Raw genomic sequence first — 19,178 nt, forward strand, 5'->3', positions numbered from 1 at the left:
GATGGCCGACTGACTGGAGTGCCCTGAGGTCTCACTGCAGTTTGATCCGCATTTCCCTAACTGATCATGATCTTTTCATACATTTGCTGGCCATTTGCATTTCTTCTTCTGAGAAGGTCTGTTTAGTCCACTCGCCCATTTCTGATCAGGTTATTTGGGCTGGGGGGTCACGTTTTTTGCCTTCTTCTGACCGTCTGGATATCGATCCTGCAGACGGTAGCTGACAAAGCTCTCCCATCCTGTGGGTTCTCTCTCCACATTCCTGATCCCGTCAATGTGCAGAAGCCTGTTAATCTGACGCTGCCCATTGGTCAACTCTTGGCTTTCTTTCCTGAGCCGGAGGGGTCCTCGTCTTTGTTCTCCTCACAGTGTATTTGGAAGAGCGAAAGCTGGTGATTTTGATGAATCCAGCTAACTGATCTCTTCTTCCACAACGCTGGCTTCGGTGCGAGACAGGAACTCTCGTCTCCCCAACAACCGTGCAGCTCCAGGTGAGGGTGCTGCAGGAGCTTCCCTAGGCCGGGGGAAGGCTGGCCGCGGTTCACACTGGCGAGCTGCTGGGACCCTGCGGTGTCTCTGCCAGTGCCACCCTGACCCAGCGAGTGCGACCCTCTCACCTGCTCCTTCTCAGCATTGCCGTGGCTACCTTCTGTCCTTGCACCTCCTGATTTTAGAGCCCATTTGCCAATTTCAAAAACAATTTTAAAAAATGTTTCCCGTCTCTAGGCATTTTTGACACGTGGCATTGGACGCAGATCCGTTTGGGAAGGACTGACATCTTAGCGCGTCAGTCACGGTCGGGAGTCCTGCTCCTTGGGTCTGATTTCTTCAGAGAAGGTCTCCACCTTGCCGCACCCTGGTCTTCCGCCTCTTCTGTCTGATTTTCCCCTAAGTTCTACATATTTCCGATGCTCTTGTAAGTGGCACTTTAATTCCTAGATTCAATTGTTTGTTGCTAATATACAGAAATACAATCGAGTTTTTCAGGACTTTTTAACTGTGGCATTTACACAGAATGTTTTTCCACATGTGAGATATATGGGCAGCCATCTCCCCAATCTTGCCTTTCAGATCCAAACTTAGCCCGGGTTAGACACTAACTCCCGTGCCCCTCCCCGCTCTAGGCACACCCCAATCTACTTCCTGTCTACACTTTTTGTGTGTTTGCACATTCTTCAGTGCTGGGGGTTCAACGTGTGCTAGGTAAGCACTCCTCCCGTGTGTCAGATCCCAGCCTTTTTGTTTGTTTGTTTGTTTTGAGACACGTCTCATTAAGTGGCCCTGATGTAGGACAGATGAGGCTGAACACCTGAGGAATTTTCAGGAAGCAGGAATTTATAAAGCAGATTTATTTCAGCTGTAGCTGTCCAGAGATGCTAATGTATAAAAAGCTTCTGGACCCCAGGTGTGGAAATCCTTTGAGATTTACACTCAGGTTTACATAACAGTGGGTGGTTATGTAGCAAGTACCCTTTGTCCCAAATCCTCAGGCGGGACAGAGGCTTCACAAGTTTTCACCAAGAAAACAGAAACAGTAACTTTGGTACAGTAAGCTCTCTTGAAACCGAGTATTACACAATTTATCTGCAAACCAGACTTTTACAAGAAACAGGAATCTTCAAACCACATTGACCTCTCTGCAGAAATGCTGTTGACGTTCTTTGTAAAATCTTGCTGACAAGAAGCTTAATTACTGGGAGGGGCTTCCCTGGAGAAGCTCAATTATGGTAAGGGTCTTTTCGGGGGCTACGTCAGCCTAGGTGGCCTGGAACTTGTGCTCCTCCCGCCTCAGCCTCCCGAGTCGCGGGGGTGACAGGCTGTGCCCCGTAGCCTGCGCCATCAGATTCTGTCCTTGGCAGGTGACTACCATTCCCTGTGGGACCCGCTGGATCTGGCCCATCACGCCCCCGCGCTGCTGCCCCATTCCAGCCCCGGCTTTGGCAAGGTGCAGAGATCTCCCAAGACCCTACTTTCAGCCCTTTGTGATATGCCCATGCTGTGGCTTCCCACGGGCACCCGCCACGGTCTAGCACCTGGCAGCCCTGCTCACCAGGGCCTGGAGCCCCGCCCACACGGCCCCGGAGCCCCTCCCACACGGCCCCCGAGCCCCGCCCACACGCCCCCGAGCCCCGCCCACACGGCCCCCGAGCCCCGCCCACATGGCCCCGAGCCCCGCCCACACGGCCCACGAGCCCCGCCCACAGGCCCATGAGCCCCGCCCACACGGCCCCGGAGCCCCGCCCACCCGAGCCCCGCCCACACGGCCCCCGAGCCCCGCCCACACGGCCCCCGAGCCCCGCCCACACGGCCCCCGAGCCCCGCCCACACGGCCTGGGGAGAGGAGATTCTTCCCACCTCCTCTCCAGGGCAGCGCCCAGCACGTGCCCTTCCGCTCCACACAGCGGACCCCATGCCGGCAAGGATCGCGCAGTGGTCTTGTGTGCACTTTCCTGGTGACCAGGAGTGCGTCCTCTTTTTCTGTCATTGTCCATTCGCAAAACTTCTTTGTCCACTTTGAACGGCTTGCACTGACCCACCGGCCCAGGCAGCAGCTCTCGGGACCCTAGCTGCCTAGACAGCCGTTCTGTCCCGCGTGGCAGTTCTGCCTCTTCCCAGCCTGGACGTCTGCTCAGGTTCCAGCCAGCTCCGTCCTTCCAGGTCTGTGCGCAGGACGGCCCGGTGGCTTCTCAAAGTCCTTTGGAGGCCTGGCGCGGTGGCGCCTGCCTGTAATCCCAGAGACTTCGGTGGCTGAGACAGGAGGATCGCAAGTTTAAAGCCAGCCTCAGCAACGGTGAGACCTGACTGTTAACAAAGTACAAAACAGGGCTGGGGATGGGTCAGAGGTTGAGTGCCCTCGGTTCAATCCCTGGTACCAAAAGAAAAAGCTACCCTCCTGTGTCTGCAAGACGGGTGCTTGTGTCATGTCCCACCACCCCGAGGGGGCAGAGCTGTGCCCCTCGGTCAGGAGACACAGGGCCTCAGGCTAGGCCCACCTGCCTTCCTAACATCCTCTGCTGCACGTTTCATAGGTCATGGGATGGGACTTGTTAACATGGTCCTGTCGGCCCCTGAGCTCAGGAGGGATGTCCAGCCACAGCTCTCTTCCTGGACCGTCTTTCTGTGGTTTTCGTATGGGGTCAACGCTGGCCTCAGAGGGCGCTGGAAGGGTTCCTCCTCTTCACTCTTTGGAGAAGAGTTTGTGTAGAGGTGGTTCTCGTTGCTCCCTCATCACTGGGCAGAGGTCAGCAGCCAAGCCATCTGGGCTCTCTCCGAGGCAAAGCCTCGTTTAGTTCCGTTTTAGTTCCAGTCGATTCCTTTACCACAGGGGGCCCTCCTAGTCATTGGCTCATGAGCAAGTTTTGGTAAAATGTATCTTCAGGAACCTGTCCACCTCCTCCAGGGCTGAACCTGCCCGGGCCTGTCCGAGCGTCCCTCACGATCCTCCAGCAGCTGTGGCATTGTGGCTGTCACACTCCTGTTCCTCTCAGTGGTGACGAGTCTCTCCTTGCCTGTTGGCCTGCCCAAGGCTTTCCTTGATGGCTTTGCTGGTCTTTCTCTAGTGTGTTACTGCGCGGCTTTATCAGGGTTTGTATTGGGCTTAATTTGCTCCTGTTTTCTTGCCCGATTCCCAAGGTAGGGGCATTGGCTGGAGCTCTTTCTTGTTTTCTCCTGCAGCGGTCAGTGCTGAAGGCTGGCCCACACACTGCTGTAGCAGTATCCCACAAATCACGGCCACTCCTTGAGCTTCTGCCCCCTCGTCCGCTCTCTGGGGTCTCTCCAGCCACTGCGCCTTGCAAACGCACCAGGATCCAGTACTGCCCAGCCAGGGAAAGGAAGCACACCAGGCATTTCCAGCAGAGGGGAGCCGTGTGGAAAGCGGAAGAGCAGAACTCGGCACTGAGGCATCCAGCACGGGAGCCCTGCAGCTTCCACTCCCAGGGCTGCAGGAGGAAGATGGAAGAGACAGGCTTACCAGAACACAGGCACAGAGAAAGAGGAGGGTCTGCAGGTGGGCTCAGCCACGCTCGCATGGACAGTGCCAAAAGAAGCTGCAAGGCTGCAGGAGGAGCCCTCCTCGGTGGCTTGAGGGACTCTAAAGAGAAATGTCACCCATCCCCAGCCCCCCACAGCACCTTCCAGGAAGCTGTCTGGCCAGGAAAGCTGGAAGTACTATCTGAAAATCTCTGGCCAGGTGTATCAGTCAGCTATTGCTGCATAAGAAAGCACTAAAAACCCAGTGGTTTCAAACAATAAACAGTGGGTACACGTGTGTGCACATGTGCAAATGCACACAGGTGAGTCTACACATGTGTTCTCCAGTGTCCCTGAGAAGGCCTGCCATGTCACATGGTAGCAATGATCACACCTAGAGCCCAGATCTTGGTTTCTAACTACCTTCCTCCCATAAAAGGAACCACAGCTCCTTCAAGGAGTGGCTGAGATTCTGGGCAAGGAAATGGCAAGATAAACTGAAGCATTTTGTGATGCTGGAAAATGAGGACGCACTCCAAACAGGATGAGAGCGTGTCAGAGGGACAGGGAGAGCCATGGCCAAGGGGCTCCCGGTGGCCAGAGCTGGAACCACAGATCACACTGGATATGCCCAAAGAATGAACTACCTAGGAATTCGGTGGTGCAAAGAAGTGACAGAATCCACTCGTTTTATAAAAGAATCCCAATTAATTGGTGTAGGAGAAATGGGGAAAATCAAAACTCACCATCAGTACCATGAGCAGGAATTGCTGCTGCTGATATCCACTAAAGACTCTAAAACCAGTGGGCTAAGGTCTGAAGAGAAATAAGCTATTTGCATAAATTCAAAATATCTTCCCCAAGAAATTTACCACTTATGAAGTAGCAAAATAGTGAGTTTGCTGAGAGAAGGCACCGGCGCCCCTCAGCCAAGTGGCCCATGTCATCCCAGGCTGCAGGCCCCTCCTTCTATGACTGAAAATGCACCACATTTTCACTCTCCCACTGGCTTGACCCTGTCCCTCGGCTGCAGGGACCTGGAAGCCCAGGGTGCAGGCACCGCCCTCCTCTCTGGTGCCTGTGGACCCAGCTGTGGGATCACGGGTCATGTGGTAGTTCTGGTTCTGACCCTTAAGGGACCTGCAGACCCCTTCCCGTGACATCTGCACTGATGAACGTCCTCTTGTGGAACAGGCTCACAGTCATCCAGACAGTGAGCGGAGGCGGGGTCTGGCTCCTCGTGCTGGCTGCGTGTGCCCAGACCCCCAGAGCCCACCAGAGCTCCATCCTCCAGTGGAGGCACAGAAGCTGTGCCAGGGGGGTTGAATGGAGGGGGTCTAGCCCACGGATTTGTTGGGGAGTCTGGGAGGTGCCAGGACCAAGCAGGGTGCTGGGGTGACCTCCCCAGGCCTCAGGGGCCCAGAAGCTGGTGTCAGACTGAGGGGGTGCCTGGGGCTGGACCTGGGGGGAGCCAACACTCCAGGGTGGGAAGAAGGCCGTCTGCTCCCACGGCCACCCTCTGCCTCCACCTGGTAGGCAGAGCTCTTGGAAGCAGCTGGCCCAGTAGTCTGGGAGGACCACAGAGAAGTGGACAGAGGCTAGAGCACCGTGTCCCCGTCTTGGGTCAGTCCAGGGATGGATCCCAAGCAGAACAAGCTGGAGGTGAGGGTGAGGCATGAATGGAGAGTGAAGAGCAGCTTAGCCCAGGAGCCACAGCGATGCCCGTGAGCCTGCGGTCAGCCCCCAGGACTGAAGGGGCGGGGAGGGGGTTCTCCCCCCTGAGAGCTGCCCTGGAGCAGACACCACCCATGTTCCAGGGGTCCTGCGGGTGGCCTCAGGTCCATGCAGAGAAGGGTCCGGGCAGAGGTGGGAGGCAAGGCCCTGGGGAGGTTCCAGCAAACACCTGGTGGCTGCAGGTGTGCTGGGAGGTGAGCAGAGGGGAGGTGAGTCTCCTGGAGAAGCACCCTGGACTGTTCCTCTCTCCCCAGCTGTCCAGAGCCCCAGCTGCACTGGGGAAGCAGAGCTGGGGGCTGCGGGCACCAGCTCTGAAGCCACGGGCACTCCAGGAGATGCAGGCATCACGGGTGGGAGACCGGGGTCCATGGACCGCCAACCCAGGCCATCTCCCTGTGGCCCTTCTGCAGCTGCTCTCCAGGTTCCAGAGCACACGCTGGGGGACACTGCTGAACCCTCGCCTGGTGCCCACACACAGGCCCATGCACAGTGCCCACACACAGGGCCCACGCCTGGTGCTCCTGCACAGTTCCCACACTGGGTACCCACACATGGTGCCCATGCAGTGCCCACACATGGTGCCTACATCTGGTGCCCACACATGGTTCCCATGCATAGTACCCATACCTGGTGCACACACCTGGTGCACACACCTGGTGCACACACATGGTTCCCATGCACAGTGTCCATACCTGGTGCACATACCTGGTGCACACACCTGGTGCCCACACAGGTGTCCATGCACAGTGCCCACACATGGTGCACATACCTGGTGTACACACCTGGTGCCCACACATGGTGCCCATGCACAGTGCCAATACCTGGTGCCCACACAGGTGCCCATGCACAGTACCCACACATGGTGCCCATGTATGGTACCCACACATGGTGCCCAACATGGTGCCTATGCACAGTGTCCATACCTAGAACCCACACTTAGTGCCCACACATGGTTCCCATGCACAGTGCCCAAACATGATGCCCACTCCTGGTGCCACACAGGGTGTCCATGCACAGTACCCACACATGGTGGCCACATCTGATGCCCACACCTAGTGCTCACACATGGTGCCCATGCACAGCGCCCACACATGGTGCCCAAGTGCAGTGCCTCTGCCTTACTTACTTGACCCTCCAAGAGGGCCCTGGAGGCCAGAGGCTCATCCCAAAGCCCCCCAAAAGTAGAACGAGATCCTGGGTTGGGCCCTCGCAGGGTTTTCCAGGGGGTCCCAGTCAGGGTGTGGGGACTGAACCATTGTGTGTACAGGAGGGATGGACTCCAGCATCCTGGGGCTCCTGGTCTCTCCCAAGGACGTCCCAGCAGGAAGCAGCCAGAGACTGCGTGAAGAGTCAGCAACAGCCACTGCCCAGCTGCCCCACCACCGGCCAGATGGCTCCAGAGCTGGCAGCTGGGCTGTAGAATAACTCACAGCCGATCAACTGCCGGTGAGGATTTCACCTCTCCCCTAATTCCCCCCGTCCACCACAGGGGGAGGTGGCTCTAAAGCAACCTAAAGCCATGACCAGAGGATGGTCCAGCACAGAGGGACTCAGTCCACTCTCCTCACCAGCACAACACAGAGGGACCCTGGTCGTGACCTCGGCCACCAGCACCCCCCCCCCCCCCGTCTAGGACAACACGGCCTCCCAGGGCACCCCGGGCTGCCGAGGGACCTGCTGGAGGTCGAGGTGGGCATTCTTGAACCTCACACTCAGAAAGTCAAGGGCTGTTTAATGAAGAGAAGCTGGGCAGGGCTGGGGCGGGCTCAGCGGTGGAGCGCTCCCCAGCACCTGCGAGGCCCTGGGTTCGATCCTCAGGTATTGTGTCAACTACAACTAAAACACAAATATTTAAAAAGAAAAGAGAAGAATCAGGGACCAGGGCTGTGCCTAAGGATGCTCCCCAGGCTGTCGGTGGCTGCCCAGACTGTGTGGAGGGGAGGGGTCCGAAGGCCATGAGACTGCGGCTGGCAGGGGGCGACGCTTTCTCCCACCCACCGTCCTACATTTTCCAGTGTCTGCAACTCTACAGCGTTCTGTGGAAGACACTGCCCTGTTTGGCATCTCCCCGGCCTTTGAGGTAAGTGCTCCCCATGTCACAGCCATGGGCAGGGCCACCGCCGGGTCACAAAGTAAAGAGGGAAGGGCCTCGCTCCAGGGTCACCGGAGGCCATAAACGCCTGTGTCCCACACCACACCACCATTTAACAAAATCAAACAACGCAATAAAGGAAGAGCGCCATAAAGACAGACGTCAGTCGTGCGGATTTTCAGCCACGTCCAGTCCGCAGTCCCAAGGGGGCGGGGAGCCCGGGTCCTGGGTGCCGACTCGGGCCTGAGCCTGGACCTGGGGAGAGGCAGGGAGGCCCCCCCCTGCATTCCAGTCATTTTTCCAGGCCACACTCGGGCCGTGGCTCACAGACGTGGGCCCCAAGGAGCTCTCAGCTGGCTCTGGGTGCCCTCCTGGGGACAGTGACCTCAACACAGCAGGTCTCCCACAGGGTGTCCTCAGAGCAGACAGGGGTCAGACTCATCAGCCTCTGGCCAGTTGGGAGACAGGGCCAGGGGTCCCCAAAGGAAGATGAGGGGTGACAGGTGGGTGCAGGAGCCTGCGCAGGGCACCGGGGATCTGGCCTCCAATGCAAACCCACCTCCGGGTGTCCAGGCCAAGCTCCCAAGCGTGGACCCAAGCCAGAAGGCCAGAGGTCACTCCCTCTGGCTGGCCATTATCAAAGAACAGAAATAGGAGGCAAGGTGGGGAGATGGGAGAAGGTAAGGTGGGGCCTCTGCGGTGGGGCCAGCAGGGCAGCTCTGCCGACGGTCAGATGTGGCCAGCAGCTCCACTGTGGTGCAAGCCCAGAAGAACCAAAACCAGGCACATGAGCGGACAGACAAGACGTGGTCCAGCCGTGCAGCTGGACGCTACTGGGCCTCCAGAGGGAAGGACCCCAGGACACTGCGCTTGGTGAGAGGGGCCAGGCACAGCAGGACAGACACTGCAGGATCCCGCGGGGCCCCCGCCGCCCGCAGGTCCACAGAGGCAGAGAGCCTAGGGGCCGGGGCTGGAGGGCGGGAGTCAGGGCCGGAGGGACAGAGCTTCAGACTGAGGAGATGAGGACGCCCTGGAGGTGGGAGGGCCACAGCAGGTGAGTGTGCCCAGCGCCCAGGGTGGGGCACTGGACGTGGTCCGGTCGGGAGCCTGATGTCGGGTGTGTTTTAACACAGTGAAGAATAGGATTTCTAGGGGATGGTTGTGGCTCAGTGGCAGAACAACTGTCAGCATGTGTGAGGCCCTGGGTTTAGTGCCCAGCACCATAAAAAATGAATTAACTCATTAAATTTAATTTTTTAAAGAGAGAAAAATCCTTTTAGATAATCAATAAGTAAATAGATAAGTGACCAGGGTGGCCAGTCCCCTGCTGTGACCCCTCGGGGAAGGTGACAGAGCAGGGGCAACTCTGGGGGCAGTGCAGTTGGGGGATCTGCACCTCCACATGGGAGTGACCTCACCACCCCCCAGGTGCAGCCCCCAGAAGACGTCAGGGAGTCCTTCATGTTCTGTCCCCAGCAGGCCCATCCTCCCATGGCCGCTGGCCACAAGGAGGATCTCCAAGTCCCGAGAGCGTGGGCGATGCCCCACACCACCACCTCAGAGTCCCCAACAGGTGTCAGTCCACTTCAAACCATGATGACAAACACACCACGTGCCGACCTGGTCACACTTTTATGGAAGATCATCCTGTTTCCGAGACAAAGACGTAGGTGACCAGAGCGCAGCCCCCCAGGGTCTTGAATCCCGGTCATCAGGTTCCCGGCCTGCCCGCCTACTGCGATGCAGGCCTGGGGTGAAGGTGTGAGCCCCTGGGCAGGCTCTCTGAAGGTGCGGCTCCAGGGCTCCGGGCAGCCGGGGTCTCCCACGTTCGGTCGGGAGCACTCAGGGTCATGGCCCCGCCAGGCCCACGCGGTGGCTGGGGGTGTCCAGAACGCTGCTCTTCACGAGCAGGCACAGACTCACAGGGCACCAGGTCTCAGCTGTGCTTCCTTTGTCCTGGGAAGGGCCTAGCAGCGCCCGTGTGGACAGGCGGTCCCATCCCGTCCTGCGGAGGCAGAGGCAGCTGGAGCACCATGCGGGTGTGAACGATCCTGACCTTGCGGGGCCACGCGGACATCGCCTCCCTCCGCCCTTCCTCCCCTGAGAGCATGTAGGGGAGCACGGCCTGCCCCGCCGGGCCACATGGGGGTCTGTGCCAGCAAGGAAGGGCTGGGGTGGGGCTTGGGGGCACAGGCTAGCCCACATGCACGAGGTCATGGAGCCATGCCCAGCACCACTAAAGCAGAAGGCTAGCCCTTCTCAGCCTTGTGGGGAGAGTCATTTGGAGTTCACAGACTCCCCTGAGGAGGTTGGGATGTCCAGAGACCCGCAGGCTGAGACAGGTCATCTCCTGGGGTTCTGCAGACCAGGTGCAGCCCCAGGAAATGCTGTACCCAGCCCATTCCCAAGTGAAGCCACTGAAAGCGCTCTCGGGACCACCTCCCTGCCACCCAGAGGAGCTCCCTTAGCCTCGGCTTCCCTGCCTGGTCACTGGTGGCCTCTCCAGGCACCCACTGCTGGGGGATGGGTACAGGGGCAGGGGAGGCAGGCACAGCCCCCAGGCCTGCGAGGAAGCCCGCGGTGCATGGGCGGGAGACGCCACAGGTCCTTCAAGGAACAAACAGGAGTGCCAGTTCCCGGGAAGGGCCAACAGCTGCAGGCCAGGCGGGGAGGAAAGTCCACCAGGAGGGTCAGCCACCCACACCAGGCCTCACCACGCCCGGGTTTATGGCCAGGTCCTGTTGCGGGCACAGGTCCAGCACCCTTCTTCCTGCCTGCATCTTCCAGGAACCAGCGGGGATAGCAAGAGCCAGGGGACCTAGGATCCAGGAGACCCCCAGCTCCTCTGTGTCCAGAGAGGGAGGAGACGGGCAGCATGTGTGCTGCAGACCACAGGGCTGGGGAGCACCACGGGGAGCAGGGCTGGACAGCAGGGCTGGGGAGCACCACGGGGAGAGGGGCTGGGGAGCACCACGGGGAGAGGGGCTGGACAGCAGGGCTGGGGAGCACCACGGGGAGAGGGGCTGGGGAGCACCACGGGGAGCACCATGGGGAGAGGGGCTGGTCAGCACCACGGGGAGAGGGGCTGGGGAGCACCACGGGGAGAGGGGCTGGACAGCAGGGCTGGGGAGCACCACGGGGAGAGGGGCTGGGGAGCACCACGGGGAGAGGGGCTGGGGAGCACCACGGGGAGAGGGGCTGGGGAGCACCACAGGGTGAGGGGCTGGGGAGCACCACGGGGAGAGGGGCTGGGGGAGCACCACAGGGAGAGGGGCTGGGGAGCACCACAGGGTGAGGGGCTGGGGAGCACCACGGGGAGAGGGGCTGGGGAGCACCACGGGGAGAGGGGCTGGGGAGCACCACGGGGAGAGGGGCTGGACAGCAGGGCTGGGGAGCACCACGGGGAGAGGGGGAGCACCATTGGGAGCAGGGCTGGGGGAGCACCATTCAGAGTGGGGCAGCAAGGAACCCCCCCCCTCCACATCACTACTGACTCTGGGCTTCTAGGACATCCTCTGGCTCAGGGTAAGTGTCAGGGAGGACAGATGAGGCCAGAGGACCCTGTCACCCACTCTGTGGGTCTGGCCAGTAGATAGAGCTGCAAGGGGGTTCCACCATCCCTCAGCACCTCGCATACCATGTCAGCTAGGAGGAGGTAGGGCGCAGGGTCAGAGGGCGAGTCTGGGGACTCCAGGGCTCCAGGCAGGCAGGTCAGGGTGAGGCTGGGTCGGGCAGGACTTGGGGTCTAGACTAATCACGGGGTTTGAGGTGGGTGGGAACTCGGCCCAGGGAAGGTGAGAGCAAGGTGTGAGGGTGGGAGCCCGGCTCAGGAACTGAGGCCACGTGCAGCCACTCAAGGAGCAGGACCCATTGCCCAGGAGCACAGGGGCAGCATGGTGGGCACCTGGTGTCCACTCCTGGGCAGCTTTGAGGCCTCTGCTAACTGGTTCATAATTGAGGGATGGGATCACAGTCCGAGATGCTTCTCCCAGGGCAGTGGACAACACTGCCTCCACCCGGCTGACTACTCCCTCTGCTCCGGTCCAGGCGGTCACCAGGGAGACCAGCTGTCCTCAGGCCACACAACAGCACAGGCCCAAGCAGGTGTTGGGTGCCCAGACGGCCTCCCAGCCCTGCCCAGGTAGGGCCTGACATGCAGAGGGGAGAGGCTCTGGGCCACCTCTGTGGTGCCTCCCTCCCCAGGTAAGGCCCCCAGGGACCACTTCCTGCAGGCCCATCTCTCCCACCAGCTCTTGCAGCTGGCCAGGGAGGGGAAGGGAGGACACTGCTGGGTCAGTGGCCAGAAGCCCTGGGGGCCCCATCAGCCCTCCAGTGCCCTGAGGCAGCTGCACTAAGTGAGAGACTGCCCTGCGAGGGTCTGCGATGCCCACGCGATGCCCACCTGGCATCTCCAAGCCTGTGTGGCCATGCCACGGCCTGGCCCCCAAGGTGCCGCAGGGCTGAGTCTCAGGTGGAGGAGACCTGGCTGCCAGGGAAGAGGCACAGGCCAGGGGGTTGGGGGTGGTGCCAGTTTCCAGAAAGGTCACCTCAAATAGTGGCCTGGGCAGAGGTATGGAGGACCTTCACTGCAGGGCAGGAAGGAGGCCCACGCCCTGGCAGGGTGGGGTCAGCTCCTAAGGGTCATACCACCACTGGGCTGCCCCAGAGGGGCCCCTGCAATGGCAGTGAATTGCAGAGATCACGGGCCTGGGGTGGAGTGGGGTACACCCCAGAGTCACCCTGAACAGGGTGCCTGGGAATCTGCCCAGAACCCCCGCCTCTTGGAAATGCCAATGTCCCTGTCGCAGCCCAGGGGCCCAGGGAAGTGCAGCAGCTCCCAGACCCTCAGTGGACACAGGAAGGCAAACGGGGGCTGACGTGGGGCCTGTCGGGCAACTCGGGACCTGAGGATCCAGCAGCTTGGACATTACTGCAAGGGTCATGACTGGGGACACGTGGCAGGGCCTGGCAGAGTGGAAAGGACATGCGTGGTGACAGCAATGCCAGGAGGCCTCACACGGTCCCAAGACACATGCTGGAGAGCCAAGTCCCCAGGGTGAGGGCCCCCATGGTCCTGTTCAGCCTGGCAGCCATGAAGGGAGGGGACAGCGCCCAGCCTCCCAAGTCAGATCTAGGGCCTGGCCCCTCCTGGAAATGAACAGCTCAGTACAACCTCGAGACCTGGGGGACCCCAGGACCCTGGAGTCAGCTGGGCTGAGCGTCACCCCCTCCCCCAGGAGACCAGGTATGGCTGCTGGAGGCCGGCAGAGCTGACCAGAGTCGGGCAGCAGGGCTGGGGCTCAGCCCCCACATCCTCACCACCCAGCTCAGGATTTCCTCTCCCTGAGCCTGCAGAAGGTTCCAGAGGGCGACACGCCACAATGCTGAGTCCCACCAGCAGGTGGCGCCTGACACCCCCGCTGTGTCCCCAGGCTCTGTGCCGGCCGGTGTGCCGGGCTGAGGGGTGTGGATCGCAGTCACCTGGGGAGCCTGGGGAGCCAGGAGAGTACACTCAGCCCCCCCCGAGGGACACTCTAGAACAGGCAAAGCAGTTTAGGGATCTGAACCGCGGGGCCGGATGAGCACAGCTGGGCAGGCGCACAGGGGTGTGGGTGTAAGCTCCCAGGGCGGCACAGCCCAGATCTGAACTCTCCAGCGTGAGTACCTTACACCTTGACATCCAAAGGGCGTGCGTGTGGGTGCATGAGTGTGTGTCTGCACAGGGGTGCGTGTGTGTGCCCACAGCAGGGGAGCAGCCCTGTGTGAGACATATGCTTGTGAGCCAAGTGCCTGGGAGGTGTGAGCACATGCTTGTGCTGATTCCCCTGCTGTGGGGATGGGGCAGCAGCCTGACAGGCACATCCCTCATTTCATGGTCCTGGAGTCCCTTCCACCTGGCCCTCCTGAGGGCAGAGGTACACCCTTCCTCTCTCTGGAACCACTACCGTCAGAGACTGACCTGCTCTCGCCTGACCTGGTCTTTGTCTCTCCTGTCCTCAGGAGAACCTGTCCAGTAGCCGCAGGCCCAGACTCCACATGCCCCCCAGGGACCCAGGACACCAGGGCCTGCATTCACTGTGAGACCAGGGGCACCTGGCTCCTCCGCTTGCTCCCTGCAAGCCTGACCCTGGGAAGGTCCCTGCCTCCCTGTGCTGTCCAGGAAGAGCCCTGGGTATCCATTTTCCCATAGAAAGGAAGCCCTAACTGGGAACCAATAACTGCAGCCAACCAGGGGTGCCGGGCCCTGCAGAACCAGACCCCAGAGCTGGATGGGGGCAGGCAGGGGTGGGGCAAAGCCAGTGAGTGGCTGTGGGCATCAGCTGCCATGGCTGTCACTGGGAAGCTCACCATGTCCTGCAGCAGTGGGTGCAGGAGAGGCCCGGGCCAGGAGGACACCTGTTCAGCCCAGGGACACCAAGACCCCAGGAGATGAGGTGGGGATAATGCTGCCACAGGGGCGGCCCATGGTGCTCTATGTGAGCCCCAGAGCCTGGCAGCCCGAGGGGTCAGGGTCTGCTCAGAAGCTGTGACCACAGCAGCTGGGGCCCCTCTTTGGCAAGGTGGGAGCCAGAGGCCCCCAGAGTGAGCAACGTTCCAGCCCCATGGAGCTGGACTTGCCCATCAGTAGCATGTGGGCAGGTGTTTGTTATGAGGGGGACAGTGGTGCAGAGGCCCTGGGAAGGACAGGCTGGCCCTTCCAGATCCAGAGTGGGACAAGATGCCCACAGCTGTCCCCAAGACAATTTCCAAAGAGCAGAGGAAATTTCACACCTGTGGAAACTTGTGTAAATATGTGTCCAATGGCATCTCCAGGGTCCGACGGCAGCACCTTAGAGGGTGCCCTCACTTGAAAACAGGCTGGTTGCAGAGGTAACAGAGATGGCAAGGTCACTAGGGAAGGCCCCTCTCCAGTATGACAGGTGCCTTGTGATAGGGGAAGTCTGCTCGCAGACACACGCAGGGCGCACATCACGTGACGATGGAGGCGGAGCTCAGGTGACCCAGGGTCTCAGCAAAGCAGAGAAGCAGAGACAGCCCTCGCAGCTGGGAGGGACCAGCGGCCAATGCCTGGAGCTCTGCGTCCAGCCTCCAGCCTGTGAGAGAACCTGCCCAGTTCCCGTGCTTCCAGGAAGCCACACAGGAGTCACAGGACTGCCCAGCACCTCAGGCAGGAAAGACAGGGCCAGGTGGGGGTGTTGGTGGCTAGCAGGGTGGGCCTGGACACGGGCTTCCTGGTGCCTCCCTCTCCTCTGTGTTTTCAGGTCAACTTAGTGACCAGGCACCACTGTGCACTTCTGTAAGAACTGATCAGGGCTGGGCTGGGGCTCGGCGGCAGAGCACTTGCCCAGTGAGACACTGGATTTGGTCCCAGCACCCATTAAACATAATAATAAAACTAAATAAACAGAATAAAGGTGTTGTGTCCCATCACAACTTAAAAAACTAATCAGGATTCCAGCTCCCCAAGGGCTACCATCGCCAGCAAGGAGCATCCTCAGGACGTGGGGTCAGTCCCAGACACAGGAGCCCAAGAGGGTGGCTTAGGAGGTTTGGGCTGCTGCCACACAGCACCACAGATGGTGGCTGTGGACGGTGACACTGCTTCCCAGGTAGAGCCCAAGTCACAGTGGCAAGTCGGGCACTTGTGAGGGCCTCCTATTCACAGTGGGCGCTCTCGGGGGCCTCTTCCATTCAGCGGGGACTTTGTCTCTGCCCCAAATTCCGCCTCCTCCTCCCATTGCCCTGGTACCATATGGATTTGAGGGACACAGCTTTCTGGTCCACAGTGGCCAGAAAGTAACCCTGCCTGGGTCACCACCTCAGCAGAGTCCCCAGGGCATGGTGAGAGGGGCCCAGGGGAGGCAGGTTGGGTCCTGTGGTCCAGGCTGTCTCAGTGCACGGGATTCTGGCAAGGACAGAGCTGCCCAGAGAAACCTGGGGACCTGCAGAAGACCCTGCCCTGGCCTGGACGTGGAGTGTCCCCCAAAGGCCATGTGCCAGAGCTTGGTCCTCGGCTGGGTGCTATGGAGACACGGTGGAGCCTGACGGGAGGCCACAGGTCCTCAGGGGTGTGCCCTGGAAGGGGATATGGGGATCCAGCCCCTTTCTCGTGGTGTGGCTCCAACATGGCTCCCACCACGGTTCACTGCCTCACCACAGGCCCAAAGTAGCCTATCGTGGACCGGAATCTGTCCTCCGTGTGAGTTTATTATCTCAGCTGTTTTGTTGCAGTAGCACAAAACTGACTGACACACCCACAGTGCATGCCTGGGAGGAGGCCCCTGGGGTGGAGGACCCCCCAAGGTATAGAGGGGACAGCTAAGGCTCCCCCAGGTGGGGAGCACATCTGTCCACCAGCACCCAGGACATTTCTAACTCATGGCTCGTGGTGTAATGGGCAGGGCAGTCCATAAGGTCTTGCCTCAGTGTAACAGCCCCTGGACAGAACGGCTCCAGTCCTTTGCATAACGAATTGCAAAGGTGAGACCCCAAACCACTGTTTCTGGCACCTTAACTGGGTCCAGAGCAAAGCTCCAGAAATGCTTGGCTCCCAACAAGGCAAAGCTCACTCAGGCGGGCACCCACTCAAACAGCACCAGCAAGTCAAGAGAAAGCAGGCTTGACCCAAATCAGGACCTTTCCCAACCAACACAGCACTAAAATTAGCAGGCGTGGCCTCAGCCGTCATTCATGTTCGATGTGACCAAACGGCCGTGGGCAGGAGTGAACATGGGAATCTGGAGGTGTGAAAAGTCCCAACTTAAACTTCCAGGGTTGAAGAGGACCCTGCCCAGGTGAGTGCTCTGATTAGACACTGAGGAGCCGTGAGCCTGGCCACTGGAGCTCTAGAGAGACTTGGGGGTAGGGAGAGCAGGAGCAGAGCAGGGTGGCCCACACAGCCTGATGCGCACATCAGCAGAGTCAGAGATGGGGGGGGGGGGACGGTGGAAAGGTGGCCACACCTGCTCAAGTGTGCTGAGGTCAGAGGCTTCCCACACAAGGAACTCAGTGAGCCCCCAACACAGAGAGGAAACTCTGCCAGGGCCAGCCTCAGGCAGGCTGCCACCATCGGTGCCAGGAGAAAACCTTGGAGTGGGGCAGAGCACGCACTGTGCCAGGATGACACCCACCACCTGAGAGGACAGCAGGTGGCACCTTCCAACCAAACTGACCCAACCTGCTGGGTGCGCACACAGGACGTGGGGAGAGTCCTCTGGGTGTAGGAAGCAGGTGCCCAGGGAATCCGGTCTACACCAGGGCACAAAGTGCCAGAAACAGGACTCTGGGGGCTGAAAATATTCTGCTGACCACTTTCCCTTCTGTGTTTCAAGGTGCTGGGGTGCTGGGGTGCTGGGTGCACACTGACCCCTGAGCCACAGTGGCCCTCTGCTCACTCTTTCAACCTCTTAAAGATATGGACATAAGGAACAGCAGCAATGCGGTGTGGGGCCTGTAACCGAGCTGTAAGATGTGCACAAAGATATCGGAAGCCCTGGGGGAGGAAAGGAGCTCTGGGCTCCCATTCTGATTCTGGTGCCTGCGGGAGAGGCTGCAGGGAGCAAGGATTGGTCCTGAAACCCCAGGGTGGCACTGGAATCACAGAGCACAGCCGCAGAGCCAGACAGCAGCACACAGCTGAATCCCAGACAGACCAAAAGAAGGCAGAAAGAGAAAGAGGAAGGGACAGAGGCAAAGAGGCCAGGTGGCTTGGCAGCCTCGCCAGCCCTGTGCCGTGAGGGCCGGGCATCCAGGAGTCTCAGATCAGCTCAGCTCCCCCAGCCCTGTCTAGACTCGCCCTCAGGCCACATCAGGGCCCCTTCCCCACCCCACTCTGGGTCCTCACTCTACCAGTTTCTCCCAGCTGGCTCTGGGCTCAAGCCCCTTGGGTACCCATGGGGCCTGCCCTGGCCCTCCCTGGTCCTGGCTGCTGCCTGGAGGACCCATAGCCTCCTCTAGCCCTGAGCTGCTGGACCCTGGCTCTGGGCTGCATCTGTCTGCAGAGGCCATTGGACTTGTGCTTCAGGGCCTCCTGACCACTTCACCCCCTGTGGGGACTGAGGACTTGTGCCCCCAGCCCAATTCAGGTGGCCACCACCACCTGGCCACAGCTTTCAGGGCCACAGAGACAAGGCACCGTCCTCCCGTCCTCCCAAAGCTCCCTCCCCATTGCCCAGGGGAGGGCCGGCACTCCGGGAGGGCCAAAGGCGCCTGACAGCCCAGCCATGCAGGGCAGTTCACTGTGTGCCGCAGGCAGCGCAGGGGGCCAGGCCCCAGGTCCCAGCCGGCCTTATCTGTTTGCTTTTTATTCAACATCCGCTTGTCAGTACAGGAGCCAGCAGGGTGACGCTCTCTGTGGTCACGCAGCCGTGCCCTGCTGGCCCTGGTTGGGGAGCCCTTGGACTCGGCCTAGGAGCAGGAACTGGGCTGATATTACCAGGATATGGGAGCCCAGCCCCGGGGCCTGGGCTCGCCCTGGGGGCCCGTTAGGGAGAGACTGCGCCCTGAGCCCCTGAGCTCCTGCCAGGAGCAGCCTGGATAAGGGCTGTGACCCGGGGTTTGTCCAGAACCTGGGCACCAGGGTACATCGAAGGGCATCCAACGGATTGGCCATGCTCCTCCCAGAGTGGACTGGGCACCTCACCCTCCCATGGGGTGGGGACAGAGAGGGGGAGGAGGTACGGGTGGTGGCAGGCAGTGCCGCCTGCACCCATCACGGGGCTCTGAAGTCACAGAGGGCACCCTGGGGGCTTACCTGAGGTTGCAGGTGGGTGACAACCCTCCCAGGAGGGGGGAGCTGGCTGCAATGTGTCCCCGGGCCCCAGCTAAGCCCTTGCCTGAGGGGAGGAATAACTGGGCCAGAGCCCCATCCTGTGGGGGCTGCCTGGACAATAGGTGGTGTCCAGTTCAAGCCCACCTTTGGCTCTGGCTGCCCTGGCCCTGGCACAGCTCCCTGGGGGCTCCACCCACCTACCCACTTTTGACACCAGCCCTATTGGCCATGGTTTCCCAGGCCCCAGCACCGTTACCAGTGGACAAAAAGGACCACAGGGTCTGGCCAGGAGGGGCAGTGAGCCCCACAGTAGATCTGGGGGCACGTTCCATCCAGCCGGGGCAGCCCCAAGACCAGGGGGAGGGCAGATCACCCCCAAGCCCAGCCCAGGTACCCAGGGGCCAAGGCCAACATGTGGACTAGGGAAGGCCCCCAGGAGCACCACAGACAGGCAGCTGCAGAGGGCCTTCGGGGGAGCCTGGAGACCCTCCCCAGGGCCGCACTCCCCTCTTGGAGCCTGCTGGTTCCATTATCATAGCCGGGAGGGGGGGGGCTCTGCAAGGGCCTCGGAAGAGGCAGGGTCAGTTGCTGTCAGGGGTGGGAGCCAGA

Source organism: Spermophilus citellus (assembly GCF_964194105.1).
Source record: "Spermophilus citellus genome assembly, chromosome: 2".
Classification (NCBI taxonomy): Eukaryota; Metazoa; Chordata; class Mammalia; order Rodentia; family Sciuridae; genus Spermophilus; species Spermophilus citellus.